Consider the following 17818-nt stretch of genomic DNA (forward strand, 5'->3'; position numbering starts at 1 on the left):
GCTAGGTGCTTGTCACTGGGCCTGGCACTTTCATACTTCTTAAAATCTAACTTAATCTTCCCAACCCCTCTGGAGGGAGATAGTTCATACCATTTCACAGGTGAGGCAGCTGAGGCTTGGGGGGGTGAAGGGACTTACTCAAGGCCACACAGGGAATCAGTGGCTGGGTATTTGTCTCCATAGGGGCTCTGAGCCTCTCCTGTCCTCTCCTTGGGACTCTTCCCCTGAGGGCCTGAATCTCCCAACAGTAAAGTCCCAGGGCCTGTGGAGGGACTGGGATCGCTAAGTTCCTGTAGCTCAGACACTCAGAACTCAGTGATCTGGCCTCTCTCCTCCTCTCTCTAAGCCTCGATGACCTCATCTGTCAAATGGGTAGATTACCTCACCTGTCATAGGGAAGATGTCTGTGAGAACATCTACACATACAGTCCGTCCTCAACTCCTCCCCCTGCCCTCTCCAGCTCCTCCAGCTCAGAAGGCCCCAACAAGCTCAGCACACCCCAGGCACCATCCAGTTCCACGGCCCCCATCTCCTGGGCCAGAATCCTGAGCTCTCCCTTGAAGTCGCCCCTTCCTTGCCCCCCTTTCTCCCAGCAAAGAGCTCAGCAGGCTTCTGCTCCCACAAAGATGCAAGCTCCTTCCAGGGTGGGCCCAAGCCAGGGTCTTAGTTTGAGCCGCTGAGCTCTAGGAACCCCCTCTGTCAGGTTCCAAAGCCTCACTGTTTTCGGGCCAGCACATAATTCAGCTGTGGCCTGGACCCCTCCAAGGCAGAGCGATCACCAACACTCAGGGCCACCTGTTCAAGTGACATAGCCTCCCAGAATCATCCCAAGTTTCCCAATTGTAAGTGAACGCATTCAGGGCACTTCTAGGGGTCGCAGTCTCAGTCATGAGAGTTTTGGGTAGTCAGGGGCCGTCTTCTCTCTGCCCGTGCCCCTCGCGTCGGCCCCGGGCTTGGGACCAAGGAGCATCCCCGCCCCGCGTGGCCCGGACCCGGCCTGCAGCGCCCTCGGCGGCCACATGGGGGCAGCAGGCGCGCGCCCTCCGCCAGAGTTCTAGCCCTGGGAGGCAGCCAAGGACGCTGCGGGAGGAAAAGCATCCGGGAAACGGGGGCACCTGGGCCTGGGGCTGGCCTGGCGTTGACTCCCAGGGCTAGAACTCTTTCACCCGAGTGAAACCCACGCCATGGAAGCAGGAGGCTGGGTGAGAAGCCCTCTGGAGGCCTTCCCTGCTGGGGAGGGGAGAGCAGGCAGAGGCTTGAAGCCTATCACATGAATTATCTGCCTGGGAGTCCGGGAGACTTCTCAGAGGACGTGGCCTGTCCTCTGAGCTTTAAGAAACAGGTTTACGGCTCCACTCCTATGCGGTACCTAAAGGAGTCAGGTTCACAGAGACAGAAAGTAGACTGGTGGTTGCCCCCGGCTGGGGGAGGGGGAGTGGGAGTTAGTGGGCACCACATTTCAATTTAGGAAGATGGTGGTGGTGATGGTTACACGGCAATGTGAATGTACTTAATAACACAGAACTGTGCGCTTAAAAATGGCTAAAATGGTAACTTTAAGGCATATATATTTTACCACAATTTAAAACACACACAATTTTCATTAAATTTTTTTTTTTTTTTTTGGCCACGTGTCTTGCAGGATCTTAGTTCCCTGACCAGGGATCGAACTGGTTCCCCCTGCAATGGAAGCGTGGAGTCCTAACCACTGGACCACCAGGTAATTCCTTAAAATTTCTCACTGAAAAAAAGTTTTTGATTGAAAAAGACTTCCAAGAAAAAAAAATGAAATTTACCTTTTTATTTAAAAAGCAAGAACTGAGCTGGAATTGGGCGAGCAGAGCAGGGGAAAGGGAAGTCCTGAAAAGCTGTAGAAGAGAAAGGAGAGTGTGTCCTCAAAAGGCAAAGGCACTGAAGTAGGAGCACAGAATGAAAAAGAGGAAGGAGGTGGGGCAGTGCTGGAGGCGTGGGGTGGGGGGGAAGGCAGGCAGGGCACAGTCCACACACTCCTGACTGCCTTCTCGCAGTTGTCCATCATCCCCATACCTCCCGCCCCAGCCTGGGACCCCAACCTTCCCCACACAGACTCACACTGAACGAGACATTCCAGGCTCCCAAGACCTCTTGGTCATCAGAAATCACGGAGTCTTAGTGTCCTATGGTCCTCCCGCCCCTACCCCAGCTGTCACACACAGCCCAGCCCTCTGAGAAGACCCTCAGGTCTGTCCTTTGCTGAAAACCTCCTGGGACCCCCGCAGTCTACAGGATAGGATCCAGAGGCTTTGGCCTGGCACTCAAGGCTCCTGGCCCCAGGTGACCTCTGCCATCACTCCTCAGGGGTTGCACCAGACCCTGCACCCGCCCTCTGGGCACCAGCACCCACCTCAAGGGGTGGCCCCATAGGAGGCTCTGCTCCTGGGGTCCTGCCCCCTCCCTCCCTCACCCCGTGCCTTCGCACTCCCTTCCTCTGGGAGTGTCCTCCGGCGGCGCTGACCTTGCTTCCTCTTCTGAGCGCCTCCTGTAGGTCGCGTCTCCACAAACTCCAGGTCCTTCCTGGTGGCAGCGCACAGTAGGGGCTCAGGCGGAATCTGCTGAAGGACTGGTTTAAAGCAACTTTCCTGTCCACCCTCTTAACTCAGTGGTTGCAAGTGGAGCTGGCAGAGAGTCAGGTGTCAGGAGCCCTGAGATTTGCTGTGTGACCTCAGGCAAGGGTCTCCCCTCTCTAGACTTTGGTTACAACCTTCCAGGAAGCGTGGCCTCCTGGGAAGTCAATCCCAAGGGACATGCTCCATCAGAGGGCAGTAAAGTTGGGGCTGAGGGAGTCATCAAGGGCCATGACCTGAGGGCAGGGCACCCTCATTGACAGGGCCAAGGCCATAAGCCCCCAGTGGAGTTTTCTGGGTGCTCACACTCACACACCCCCAGAACTATGCCCAGCACTTAGCTGAACCCACCCTGGCCTGCTGGAATGCCAGGGAAGGACCAGAGTTCCATCACCACCGCCACTACCGCCATCATTCTCATCCCCATCATCATCAAGAAGTTCAAAGAATTTCCTTCTCTAGAGGGCCCACCTCTGGCCTGCTCTCTGTACACCCAGTGGGCTGGACAAGAAGGTCTTTCTAGGCCCCTGGGAGGGGGCTGGAGGGAAGCCCCCGTGATTCTGTCCCTGACCTTCTCAGGAGTGCAAGGGAGGGAAGGGACCCCACTTTACTGAGCACCTGGTGTGTGCCAGGCACAGGGCTCTATTCTCCATAAACTGCAAGGCAGGATTTTTTCCCCATCTGAAGCAGAGGTTCAGAGAAGTCAAGGTTGCACAGTTGTGGGTGCACAAGTCATCTCACCTTCAGTTTGCTCATCCACCTGCCCGGTGACCCCATGCGCTGTGGGGCTATGCAGGCCAGTTAGGAGGCAGGCTTGGGAGCCTTCTGGCTGGGGTTCAAAGCCAGCTCTGCCTTTTACCAGCCACGTGACCTTGAGCAAGTCACTGCCCTGAACGCCAGAGTTCTCCAGCTGTTAACTGGGGATGCTAATAGCACCAGCTCCCAGGTTGGCCTGAGGGCCGGGTCAGCCTGTGGAGAGCACGTAGAACAGAGCCAGGCACACAGGTGGGTGGTGGGCGGTGCATAAACCTCGGCCAGCAGGATTAACATTTCCCTGCCAGTCAAACTCCTCCTCCTTTAGTACCTTCCTGGCGACCCTCCCAAGCCGAGCTGCCCTTCCTCCTCGGGAGCTTTTCTCATCCTGCGAGGTGAGGGCCAGTGACCCCCCTGCGCCCCTTGCCCCTCCTGAGAGCGGTGGGCCTGAGTGTCCTGCCAGCCCCTCCCTGCATCTGAGGCCAGCCCAGGGCTAGCCTCAGCAGGTCTGCTGATGATTGAATGGGTGAATCCACATCCATCTCCTCCTCCCACTACTGCCAGCCACCTCCTACCTCCCAGGACTTTGTGGAATCTTCCCTGACCTTCTGCTGCCCCATCTCACAGCTCAGGCCACGGGCTCGGTGGTCCTCCCCAGCCCTCATCCCTCCCCCCTCCAAGTACAGGAGGGGGCTGTCCCTACAATCTCTCCACTGCCCTGCACAACTCCTGGCCTCAGTCCTGCCTTCCAGGAGCCTGGAGTCCTGACCTTCCCCTACCCACTGGCTGTGTGATATCAAGCAAGGCCCTGCCCCTCTCTGAGCCCCAGGGATGTCAGCTGTAAAGGGAGGAGAAGAACCCACTTCTCAGTGCATTGCTCTGAGATTAAAGAGAGGAGGTGGGGAACTCTTTGTAAACTGTAAAGGGTGGTACACTTTAGAGATCTGTATTAGTGGGTGCTAGATGCTGGCTGGAATGGGAGTGGAGTGGTGGGAGCTTCAGGATATAATCCCAACACGAGTTGGGTTAGAAATCCCCTCCTTTCTCTCAGAAGAACTAAGTGGGAGGAGGCTTGTGTCCTGTGGCCTTGGAGCCAGAAGGCTTGGGATCAGTTCAGTTGAATTCATTCCTGCCTGGCCTGAGCTCCTGCTTTGGGCCAAGACCTGTGCCAAGCACTGGGACCAGGTGGATCCACGGTCTCTGTCCCCAGAGAGCTGAGAGCCTGACGGGGAAACAGTTCTGGAAACCCTTTACCATCAACAGCGTGAACCAGGGAGCCAAACAAGGAAGCGTGACTGCTGTGAAGTGGGGGAGCTGGCGGGTCCTAGAGGGGTTCCCAGAGGAAGCAGATGCTGCACAGAGTGAACTGGAAGTGGTCAGAGTTTCCATCTCCCCCAGAACTCCCTGGTAAGGTCTTGAAAAGCTGCAGAGAGGAGGCAAATTTAGTCTTGAAAGAAACTGACATAATTCAATCATAAAAATAATCCCATTAATTTAGCCAAAGAACCACTTAATTGAATTTCTTTCCAAACCCAGGCCTATTCAAAAAGCCAATGAATCCAAATGCTGCTAAATTTAAAGTAAACTCCCAAATAATTTAGTGAACGGGCCAGTCCAGTCAAGTCCCTGATAAATCTAGCCTGAGTCATTCCAGTCCTATGACTGCTCATTCAATCAGCTTATCCTTTTTTTTTTTTTTTAATAAAGTGTAATTCAGGCAAACAATAGTCCACTTTGGTCAAATAACCAGAAAGTTCAGGATGAAGAGTTAACTGAGAAATCCGTCATGCCTGCTGGCCAGCTGGGGTGGCATCATGTGGTGACAGCCAATGGGAGGGCCAGGAGCCATGGATGTGAACTGGATGTTGGCTGCCCCCTGCACCCCAGCCTTGTGCCCTCAGGGAGTCATTCTCCAGCTCTGAGCCTCAGTATCAACATCTGAAAAATGGGGAGGTGGCTGCGAGAATTAAAACAGGAAAGCAAGGAGAGGACACCCTCCTTCCCTCGTGCCCTCCTTTACCCGGGGTGTTGTAGGAGAGGAACCTGCAAACTCTGTTGACCCACGAGTTTCCCTTTCTGTAAGATGGACTCTTAAACTTTTAATTTAATGTAGTTTTTGGAATGGAAAATATTTTCACGTGGATCAAAATTCAAAAGTTACCAAAGATGGTACAGTAAAAGTCTCCCTCCCATGACTTTCCCTCAGCCACCCATTTCCTCTCCTGGAGAAGCCCGCCAAATCATCAGCCTCTTACACTGCCAGTCAGAGATACTCATAATATAGATAGAGGGACTTCCCTGGTGGTCCAGTGGTTAAGACTCCACGCTCCCAATGCAGGGGGCACGGGTTCGATCCCTGGTCGGGAAACTAAGATCCTGCATGCCACATGGCGTGGTCAAAAAAGATAGATAGATAGATAGATAGATAGATAGATAGATAGATAGATGATAGATAGATGATGGATAGATAGATAGATAGAAAAGACGGATGCATGTTCTTTCTCCTCCCTTTTTACATAAATAGTCACAAACTATATACTCTTCTCTAAAACTTGTTTTTTTTTTCCCACTGAGCAATACTTCATGTAGATCTTTCCCCATTTGTACATAAAGTGCTTCCTCATTCATTTATACGACTTCATTAAGGTTCATCGGATGAGTGTTCTATTTTATCAGCTCCTTATTGATGGATATGTTTCCAACACGTACACACACACTGCTATGAACAACCCTTTTCATAAGCCAGTTCCCTCCCGTGCATTGATACCTGTAAGATAAATACCTGGATTTGGACTGAGGTTAAAGGAAACATGCAGTTGTCATTTTGATGGGTATCGTCATTGCTCTCCTCTGGGGCTGTACACATTTACTCTCCCTGGGATGAAGGGGCCTGTTTCCCCGGAGCCTTGCCATCAGTGTGTTACCCAAATTTTGTATCTTTCCCAAGCTGATGGGCGAGAGTGGAATCTTGGTGTAGCTGTAATTTGCATTTTTCTTAGTTTGAATGAGGCTGCCATCTTTTTTTCTTTTTAATAGTTATTTATTTATTTATTTAGATTTGGCTGCGTTGGATCTTCGTTGCTGCATGCGGGCTTTTCTCTAGTTGTGTCGAGTGGGGGCTACTCTTCGTTGCGGTGCGCAGGCTTCTCATTGTGGTGGCTTCTCTTGTGGCGGAGCATGGGCTCTAGGCACGTGAGCTTCAATAGTTGTGGCATGTGGGCTCAGTAGTTGTGGCTCGAGGGCTCTAGAGTGCAGGCTCAGTAGCTGTGGCCCACGGGCTTAGTTGCTCCGCGGCATGTGGGATCTTCCCAGACCAGGGCTCGAACCCGTGTCCCCTGCATTGGCAGGTGGATTCTTAACTACTGTGCCACCAGGGAAGTCCCGAAGCTGCCATCATTACTGAGTTTCAGAAATCTTTGTATTTCCTTTTCAGTGAACAGTCTCTTCATATTCTTAGTCATTTTTACGTTATATTGTTGGTCTTTTTCTTACTGATTTCTAGGTGTTCTTTGTATATTAAAGAAAGCATAATTTGTAAACTTTTTCTTCTGGAAACTTCCAGAGATATTCTATGCACATAGAAGCAAATACATATATGTTACAAGGGACACTTTGAACTAGAATTTGCTGGAGGTTCTTTTCACTCAGTGGTCCAGGTATCTGAGGGGGGAATCCCTCTAGTCAGAACTTTGGAGCTGGAGGTGAGGACAAGGCTGGCCTTTCTCCTTTCTGGGGTAGGAGCAAATGACCCCCAGGTCTATCTCCATAAGCTTTTCTTAGGCCTTTGAGGGCAGGGTACCATGCCTGGGAACAGCATCCAGGCCTCACAGCCCATTGAATACTCATTGCCAGATTCCTAGTCCAGTGCTCTTTGTGCTCCTCATTCTGTAATAATGTCTGCATACTCTCAGTATGTGATGGGCCAAGCCATACCCTCTCTCTCTTCCTTCTTGCCAAGGGCAGACATTTGTGAGCATATGTCCATGGTGAGGAATGGAGTCTTTGGCCACAGCCCAAATCGTACCTCAGGCCTTATTCATATGGTGGACTCATTCCTCTACCTTTACTCCCCACAGCAAACTCCTACACATGCTTAAAGGCCCATGTCCAGTGATGCTTCCTCTGGGGAGACTTCCATGACTCTATGGTTCTTTTTTTTTTTTTTTTTTTGGCTGCAGCTGCATGGCTTGAGGGATCTTAGTTCCCCAACCAGGGACTGAACCCGGGCCCAGAGCAGTGAAAGTACCGAGTCTTAACCACTGAACCACCGAGGAATTCACCTTTTTTCTTCTCTCTCTCTCTCTTTTTTTTTTTTTCCCTCCGTGGTTCTGATCACTTTGTGTATGTCTATATTTACCAGAGCAAGAAAAAACACAGTTCCTCCCCCAATTCTCTGTCCTCTAGTATCTCCTGAGATGAAGTAGCAAATGATTCATCAAAGGCAAGTCCCTTCACCATTTGCGGCCTTAGTTTCCTGATTTGAAAACAAGATGAGAACATAAAGCCAATGACAGGGATTTCCCTGGTGGTCCAGTGGTTAAGAATCTGCCTTCCAATGAAGGGGACGTGGGTTCGATCCCTAGTTGGGTAACTAAGACCCCACATGCTGTGGGGCAACTAAGTCTGCAATGCTCTGGAGCCCGCATGCCACAACTAGAGAGAAGCCCGCGCACTGCAGTGCCGCAACAAAGAGCCTGTGCGCCGCAACGGAAGATCCCACGACTAAGACCTGATGCAGCCAAATAAATAAATATTAAAAATACATACATAAATAAAGCCAATGACAGAGGATTGTTGAGAGGATTAAATGAGTCAGTTCATGTAAAATGCTTAGCACAGTGCCAGGCACACAGTGAGGGTCCAATATGTGGTAGATATTGGTTATCACTAACCCTGTGATTTGGGCAAACCACTTCTCTTCTCCTAGCCTCAGTTTCCTTATCTGTAAACTGTAGGGTAAAATAGCAGACCTAGTCCATGATCATCAGTGGATGCTAAAATCCCTGGGTAAAAGTTTGATGGGGAACTTTATAACAGAAGGATGAGGTTAACAACACCTAAAGCCACTGATCAATCTCAGCCTCACTAAATGATGGAACAACCCAATACTCTATGGCTCCTGCTCTGATGCACTGGGAGGGGCACAACATCACCCGTGAAATATTCTTGAGAAAATCATTGAATCCAAATCAAATCAAGCCTCCAGCCTTTAGAATCTACATCGAATTACCAGTTTATAGGAAATACGGGGGATAGTGGAGCATGTTAAGAGACACCACAGGGATGCAGTCAACCAATTCTAGACTGTGGGAAACTTGATCTGGAATACTATTCAGCCAGAAAAAGTACTGCATCCCTGAAGTACTGATACATGTGACCACATGGTGGAACCTTGACAGCAAGATGCCAAGTGAAGCCAGATGCAAAAGGTTGCACATCATGTGATCCATTTATATGAAATAACCAGAATAGGCAAAAGACAAAAGTAAATTACTGGTCACCAGGGGCTGGAGGAGGGCAGAAATGGGGAGTGACTGCTGGTGGGTATGGGGTTTCTTTTTCTGGGTGATAAAAATGTTAGGGAGTTAGATAGAGGTAATGGTTGCAAAACCCTGTGAATCTACTAAAAACCACCAAGTTGTATACTTTTTTAAACGGTGAATTTTATGTTACGTGAATTATATCTCAATGAAAGACAGACAGAGAGATTTAAAAGATATATCAACCCTATATAGGGTTGGAGGGAAGTTCAGAGAGTGGGGTATGAATTGAAGAAAACACTCGAGGAATCAGAGGCTCCCCCTGTCCCGCCGGAGGTCATTCCTTACCCCAGGTGATTTGAACCTGGAATCCGAGGACCCAGCTGTTCTGTGTAAACGGGGGAGGGGGGTCGATGTGGGGTGGTGGGAATCCCAGCTCTTTCTCGGTTTCTCAAGGGGTCCCTCACTCTGGAAGAGTGGAACCTCCCCTCTCAGTCCGCCCACCCCCGGGGGTCGCACTTGGAGGCACAGCTGACGGCTGGGGGCCCGGTCCGAATGAGGCGTGCGTGTCGGGGGAAGTGTCCCCATCACCTCACCCCGCAAGCATGAGAACCACGAATCCCCGCGGGGCTGGAAGCCGGGTCGTGGCCGGGAAGCCGGGGGCGGGACCGAAACGGTGACGTCACAGCCCCGCCCCAGGCCGGCTCCCTCCTTCCTGCGCGCTGCGCCCTAGCTGAATCCTCACCTGGAGAGACAGGTGTGCGCATCTCCCATCTCGGAGGCCAACACGCGAGTGTCAGGTAAGCGTCAGCAGGAGTTCCGACTGGGGGCTGGGAGGAGGGTCCGGGGTGGGAGTCCTCACTGGACGCAAAGGAGAGCCTGGTCAAAGAACGGAGCGGGTCCCGGGTCTGTGGAGGTACTGGTTGCTCCCCAAACTCCTACCATATCTCTTGGTTGTAGTCACGTTGTACAGGAAACGTAGGCTTTGCAGGGGTCTGAAGGAGAGGAAGCTGAAGAGGAAACAGCAGGTTTCCAAATATTTCGACCACAAATTATTATTTTTTTACATGATACCTCTGCTTTGTTGTAAAAGTAATACGCATTGATTGACTCTTCGGCAACTGGACAAAAATAGGAAGGAAATCACCCACGGTACTAACACATAAGCAAAACAACTGTGGATATTTTGATATATTTCCTTTCAATCTTTTTTCTATCCACCGTCATTTTAATGTAATTTTATACTGTATTTACAATTTTTGTGTCTTGCTTTTCCCCTCTTAACATTGTGTCATAAACATTTTCTCATGTTATTAGTCATTCGTGTATGTGTAATCTTTTTTTTTTTTTTTCGTTACGCGGGCCTCTCACTGTTGTGGCCTCTCCCGTTGCGGAGCACAGGCTCCGGACGCGCAGGCTCAGCCATGGCTCACGGGCGCAGCCACTCCGCGGCATGTGGGATCTTCCCGGACCAGGGCACGAACCCGTGTCCCCTGCATCGGCAGGCGGACTCTCAACCACTGCGCCACCAGGGAAGCCCCTAATCATTATTTTTAATGGCTGCATGATGTTGCATCTGAAGGATGGGCCATAGTTGGGTACCATTTTGAACCCTTGGAGGAAGGATTTGCGGGGGAGACAGGGAGGTGTAAGAGAAAAAACATGGGCTCCGGGTCAGGCAGGCCAAGACCTCTGCCTCCAACAGTGGGATCTTGGGAAAGATCTTTGCTCTCCCTAAGGATCAGTTTCCACATCTGGAAAATGGCTACATAAAGCTACTTCCCCAGAGTATTGTGAGGATTAAGTGAGCTAATTTATGTAGAAAATCCCCCACCCCCACCCCACGGCATGGTTCTGACAGAAAAAGGGTCCACGTGTTAGTGAGTTTGGAGGAGGGATTTGGACCAGCGGAAGCTGCTGAGGGAGTGGAGTAGGGGAACAGCTGGGGAGAGGGGGATGGGTTCTTGGGAAAAAACCCAGAATGGAGAGGTCTCTGGGTCTGGGGCAGATGGGCATGAACCAGCATCCACTCTGTCGGCCAGGCACAGACAGGGCCCCTAAGGCAGGGCTGGTGACCTCCAGGCCCTCAATGGCTTCAATTCCTTGGGACGAGCTTCTGGAACGAGTTCAGAGTGAGGGGAATGGACAAAAAGCAGGAGGGCGGGCAGAGGTGGAGCTTGGTAATCAACCTCTTGTACAGATAAAGAAACTGAGGCTCCGAGGACAGGTGATTTGTTCAGGATCCACATAGGCAGCAGTAACAGAGTACATGTGGACTCCAGGGCTCCTAACTTCCCCAGGGGTCTCCACACCAGAGACTAAAGGTAGGGGAAGGAAGAGATCAGGGTTGAGTCACCAGCTGCACTTAGACCAGGCCAAGTTGTGCTTAGAGAAAACAGAAGTCTCTGTTCTTTGAGCCTCCATTTTCTCATCTGTGAAATGGGGATAATAACTCTCCACCTACCTACTTAGTACCCACTGCCAGGCCTGTCCATCCACAGGTAGCCAGGGCCTCCTCCACTTTTAGGGGCCCATTCAGTCACATGCCCTCACTGTGAACTCCTCATCTTCTTGATCCCCTGGCCATCTTCAGAGGGGGGCTGGGAACCTGTCAGCTGAACCAGGCAGGTACCTGTGGCCACACCTCAGTTAGGGTGGGAAATCCACACTCCCCTGAGCCATCTGTTTCTGGACCTGGGAGGTTTTGTTCTGTGTTTCTTTCTTTTTTAAAAACAATTTATTTATTTATTTTTGGCTGCGTTGGGTCTTCGCTGCTGTGTGCGGGCTTTCCCTAGTTGCAGGGATTGGGGGCTACTCTTCGTTGCAGTGGCTTCTCTTGTTGCGGAGCATGGGCTCTAGGCGTGCAGGCTTCAGTAGTTGTGGCACGTGGACTCAGTAGTTGTGACTCACGGACTCTAGAGCGCAGGCTCAGTAGTTGTGGCTCACGGGCTTAGTTGCTTCTCTGCATGTGGGATCTTCCCAGACCAGGGCTTGAACCTCTGTCCCCTGCATTGGCAGGCGGATTCTTAACCACTGTGCCACCAGGGAAGTCCCCTGTCTGTGTTTCTAATTTGGCTCTCCTGTAACATGCCTCTATAGCCTGCTCCCGCTGGATGAGAAAGGGCTCTGAGCCCTGGCGGGAACTCCTTAATATTAAGAAAATCTTGTAGTGAGGGTCTACAGTCCTCTGAGGCTGTCTCTTTCTGCCTGGCCTGTCACTCCAGGACAGTAATGAGGGTGTCAGGTTCCCCTAGCAATTGGGTATCTGGGGTCTCTGATGTTCTGAAACAGAATTGGGGAGGTCACTTTCCACTTCATGGAAAATTGGAGGTAGTCCATTGCATGGTCACAATTTTTAAGTCATTTAGAGTGACAGTCAGTCCCAGGACCAGAACCAAGTCCCTGCCTTGGGCCTGGGAAATGATACTTTCTGAAACATCCACGCCTCTGTTGCCCCTGTCTAAGAAGCAAATAACGAATACTTATTGAGAGCTTCATTTACCAGCCTCTTGTTCTAAGTGCTTTAGAGCAATACTATGAAACAGATACATTATTGTCCCTGTTTTACAGATGGTGAAACTGAGGCACAGAGAGGTTAAATAAGTTGCCCACGTGGAGCCAGGATTCAACCCCAGGCTGACTCGAGCGTGCATTCCATGACTGCTGCCTCTTGAGCCTAAACTGGTGTCTGATTTGACGCACATCTGTTTTTCCAAATACATCTCTTTGTTGTCATCTTCTGCGTGGACCATCAGGGCTTTCTGGGATTCCTCACACTCCGTTGGTGTCTGTTGATGTCTTGATCTGTGTCTTAACCCTGGTCATACTGATTTCTAATGACTCATTCTGGGTTCTGGATCTCCTACAGCAGACACACTCCACCAGAGCAGGGCCCACCCCAAGGCCCAGATGAGGTCTGGCTCTGCTTCCCATAACTGAATTGGTAATAACTGCATTTGATGCTCAGGTGTCAAGCTCTGGGCTACAGGCTTTTTGTCCATCACCTCTTTTAATCCACCTGAGGTGAGTACTATTGCCACACCCATTTCTGAGATGAGGAAATGAGGCTTAGGAAGGTTCTGTAAACTCACCCAGCCACATAGCCCGGAAGTAACTGAGGACTTGAATCCAGCTAGTTGAAGCAGGGTCTCTACCACCAATGCCTCTCAAGTGAGAACTCATTGCAGGGGTCCTAAACACTAATGCAAACTTTTTTTTTTTTTTTTTTTGTTTGGGGGTAGGCGTTTATTAATTAATTTATTTATTTTTGCTGTGTTGGGTCTTAGTTTCTGTGCGAGGGCTTTCTCTAGTTGTGGCAAGCGGGGGCCACTCTTCATCGCGGTGCGCGGGCCTCTCACTATCGCGGCCTCTCTTGTTGCGGAGCACAGGCTCCAGACGCGCAGGCTCAGTAGTTGTGGCTCACGGGCCTAGTTGCTCCACAGCATGTGGGATCCTCCCAGACCAGGGCTCGAACCCGTGTCCCCTGCATTAGCAGGCAGATTCTCAACCACTGCACCACCAGGGAAGCCCTAATGCAAACTTTTGAACATGACTTTTGTTTTTAAATGTATGTATGTTACAACTTAGGTATGTATATATATATATGTAGGTATATATATTATATATATGTTTTCTGTGCTAATGTGTGTATTATAGCACAAACATTAGGGACTTCCCTGGCGGTCCAGTGGTTAGGACTCTGCACTTCCACTGCAAGGGGTGCGGGTTCGATCCCCGGTCGGGGAACTAAGATCCTGCATGCCGTGCTGTGCAGCCAAACAAACAAACAAATATTAAAATAGAATATTTAGAAGACTAAGATGAAATAAGAATACAAATTCTGATTTTTTTCTTCCCACACCCCGGTGGATCACTGCATGAACTTTCTGGGGTTCTACAGGCATCTACTTTGGAGATAGCTACCTTAGTGGGCAACAGAATCCCCTGGATGTTTCCAGAGCAGGTGAGCAGACTCATTCAGTGGAGGCCTCAGATACATAGGCAGGTCTGGGTTGGCATGCACCGAGGGAGACAAAGGCAGATTGGGGCACAGTCCCTGAGGCAGGGTGAGGCCCCAGGGTGGGTCTGGGAGGGTAAATGGAGGCTTTCATAACCTTTATGAACATTAGGTCAGATTCTCCTCAACTCGCTCAGCCTCGGGTTTCTAGCTATAAAACAGGTGGGGCGATCTCCAACTCACAGGATTGTTGTAGAATTAAACGAGATTCAATCATCAGTGTCTAGTGCAGCGTGAGGCACACTGTCTGTCCAATAAGCTAGTTCAACTTCTCCCTCTTCTCATCTGTGCGTAAAACTCGAAGCTGCTCTGAGCAAAATGAGTGGATAAATCCCATATTTAGCTGTTTGGAATTGGAGACCCTGCCAACCTCCACCTTCCTTTTCAACCTTCTCCCCAGAGGAAGAGGGATCCCCGGTGCCATTGGACTGGTCTCCCCACAGTGGCTCCCACCCCCAAATATCTGAGGTGCCTTCCATAGAACATTCACTTAGGCTGTTCTTCCTTATCCTCTGTTTCCGCTCCACCCTCCAAATCCCACCCATCTTCAAGTCCCCCCTCCCCCACCCTCCCCCATGGCAACTCCTGAATCACTGAAGGGGCTTGGGGGCAGTCTGGTCAGAAGGGGGCTCAGGGACTTGTCTGGATGCTGTATTTGTGTAGCATTTCACATGAAGTTAAGAAAACCCAGGTCGTGTAGCTCATAGAATGCCCCAGTGGAGGGTGAGGGGGCAGCTCACCACACTTTGGTGCCTCCGCTGATCCCAGGCCCCATGGATCTGTCCTCCTGCACTCACTGCTGGCATGTTCTCTCCAGCATTGTTTTTTTTTCCCCCACGCAGCATGCAGGATCTTAGTTCCCCAGCCAGGGATCAAACACGTGCCCCCTGCAATGGAAGCTCGGAGTCTTAACCACTGGACCGCCAGGGAAGTCCCTCTCTGGCACTGTTAGTCCGTCTTTTTCTTGGGTGTACCCAGCCTCCCCAGGCAGATTGTCAACTCCTGGTGGACAGGGTCCAGTGTGGATCTCTCAGGCCCTGCAAGGAGTTGGCGTCAGGAAATGTTTGTGGACAGACATGTGACATGCTGAGGAGATGATGAGTCGCAGCAACTATGCTGAGTTGAGAAGTGTTGTTGTGGGAATTGGGATTATTAGCCGTGGCAATCATTGTAATTCCCGCGGCCCTGGCTAATTAGTGGTTGTGTGTCCCGGGGATGGGATTCCTTGGATTCCCAGAGGATGGAAGGAGCAAGTTTTGGAGAGAATCGACAGCAGTGTGAATGAGGGAGATTGTGCCGAGCAGAGGGGTCAGGTGAGCCCAGAGGGGCAGCCAGGTGACAGGCTGAGTTGAAGGGAGGAAGTGGATGGAGGCATTGGGTGGGGGGCTGGAGGCAGGGTGATGTGATCCTTTGGTGATTCTGGGTTATTGTTAGTGCTCACTGTGCCTTTGGACACGTGGCAGGCATTCCTAACTCCACTGGGAGTTGATTTCCCTTAAGAAGACAGCAGCCCAGGGATTGCTGAGAGAGGCTGTGCGCAACTGAGGGGGCGGGCCGACAGCCCACCACAAGAAGGCCAAGAAGGCTGGGAGGGGGTGGGGAGAAACCACAGGCCTGTCCCTGAGGGAAAGCTGTCAGGCAACATCTGACCCAGGGATGGGAAGTGCCAGGCCCTGCCTCCACCCCAGGGACCACATACCCGTGGCAGAGTTCGTGGCAGAGTTCGCTCATTGCACAAGTATTTATGGGGCACCCATTACCAACTATGCACCCACGGAGCAGCTATAGGAGGGTTTCTTTCTCTTGGAGCTTATGTTCACGGGCATTAAAAATAAACAAGCTAATGTTTTCAGCCTCTAGTAAGTTCCATAAAGACAATAAGTCAGGGTGATCCAGCAAAGAGGGACGGAAGGCAAGGGGGCCCACTTCAGATTGTGTGGTCAAGGAAGACCTCTGTGAGGAGGTAACTTTTTTTAAAATTTAATTTATTTGATTTATTTATTTTTGGCTGTGTTGGGTCTTCGTTGCTGCACAGGCTTTCTCTAGCTGCAGTGAGCGGGAGCTACTCTTCGTTGCGGTGCACGGACTTTGTGGTGGCTTCTCTTGTTGCAGAGCACGGGCTCTAGGTGCACGGGCTTCAGTATTTATGGAGCATGGGCTTAGTTGCTCCACGGCATGTGGAATCCTCCCAGACTAGGGCCCGAACCCATGTCTCCTGCATTGGCAGGCGGACTCTTAACCACTGCGCCACCAGGGAAGTCCCAGGAGGTAACTTTTGAGTTGCAGTTTGAATCATGAGATGGAGGCAGCCATTGAAGACCTGGGGGGAGATCATTCTAGGCAGAAGGAACGGCCAGTGCAAAGGCCCTGAGATGTGACAAAACAAAAGACCAGGGGGAGAAAGGTTCAAGGTGAGATCTGAAAGGCACATTGGGGCCAGATCATAGCAGACCTGGGAGAGAGCATGGATTTCACGCTGACAGAAGGAGCCATTAGTGTATTTTCAGTAGCAGAGGGACGTGATATCACCATTAACAGACCAGTGTGGTATCCAAGTAATCCAAGCTGGGTTCAGCATGTAGTTGGGAGACAGAGCTGACAGGAAGTGCACGTGTTTTGAGTAGGGGGGTGATGGTGGGAAGAGAACCCTTTCCACTGAGCCCAGATGTGTGGGACCTCAGGATCTCTCTCAACAGAGTGCCAGACGTGGAGCGTGGAGGCCATTCCCCATCTGGTCCAGCCTTAAGTTTACAGACAGGGAGACTGAAGAAAGAGCCTTAGAGGTCTCCTTGTCCAGCCGCCTCGAGAGGGGCTGTGAATTCTCCAAGGTCCCCCTGAAATTCAGTGGCTAAGCTGGCACTCGAACCCAGGCCTCCTGGGCCCTGGTCCAGGCCTGTTGCTAGCCCTCCCTGCTGCCTCTCAGCTGAAGATGGCAGAGGAGGGAGGAATCACTGCCGGGAATGACTTGACTAGTCATGACGATGTGGTGAGGTCACCCAGGAGAAGCATCGAGAAGCAGTGGTGACTGGAGAGGGCAGGCCGAGGCGTCAGGACACTGCCGTGGGAGCAGCCAAAGGTTGGGGGAGGGCACCCTGGAAGGCTCTGGGGGCAAGGAGCCGAGGTGAATGGAGTAAGGCAGCATTTTCAGGCTGGCATGCCTGAGGAGGACCTCTTAGAGCAGAGCCTGTGTGGACCACTGACCCTTGAGGGCCTTGGGAGAGACCCAAGTAGGAAGACCCCAGAGAAACTTCTTGCAAGGGCTTCCTAGAACCAAGACCACAGGTATAGACAGAGAGTGGGCAAGGCCAGTGGCTCACCGGGCCCAGCTAGGACTGCATATCTCCAACCCACGCCCACCTCGAAGGGGCTGGTGGCGGACCCTCCAGGGGGAGGTAAGGTAAGGAAAGAAGCTGGAGATGCAGCCTGCACTGCTACAGAGAATCCAAGACAGGCAGCTGCATTCACTCCCTGTCCACTCCTTACAACGGTAATAGGATCAACACCTTCCTCTTACTCAGGAGTTCTGGACCAGGGTGTTTCTGTGCATGAGCATCTGCATTATCCGCATTTTACAAATGAGGCTCAGAGAGTTTAAGGAACTTTCCTAGGGTCACACAGTTAAAAAGTGGCAGAGTCAGCATTTGAAGGCAGCTTCTTAACCACGGTGTGGGCAACTGTCTCGGCTTCCCTCTGTGACCTTGAGCAAGGCTCCCTGAGTCTCTGCCTGTGAAATGATGGAGTGGGCATACATGAGCCCCACTAGGCCCTGTGGCTCTCAGCTGGGGCCCAGAGTTGCTTCTCTAGTAAAGGAGCTCAGGGGTCTCATGGAGGGAGCCAGGGCCCTGTCCCAGAGCTGTGTTCTCCACCAGCCTGGGCAAGGTGGTTAAGAGAGTGGGCTCTGCCAGGCCACTACCTCTGCTGAGCATAGATGTGAGGATCGAATGCAGGTATCGGGTCTCAGGGA

The sequence above is a fragment of the Mesoplodon densirostris genome, chromosome 11, assembly GCF_025265405.1.
Source record: "Mesoplodon densirostris isolate mMesDen1 chromosome 11, mMesDen1 primary haplotype, whole genome shotgun sequence".
Lineage (NCBI taxonomy): Eukaryota > Metazoa > Chordata > Mammalia > Artiodactyla > Ziphiidae > Mesoplodon > Mesoplodon densirostris.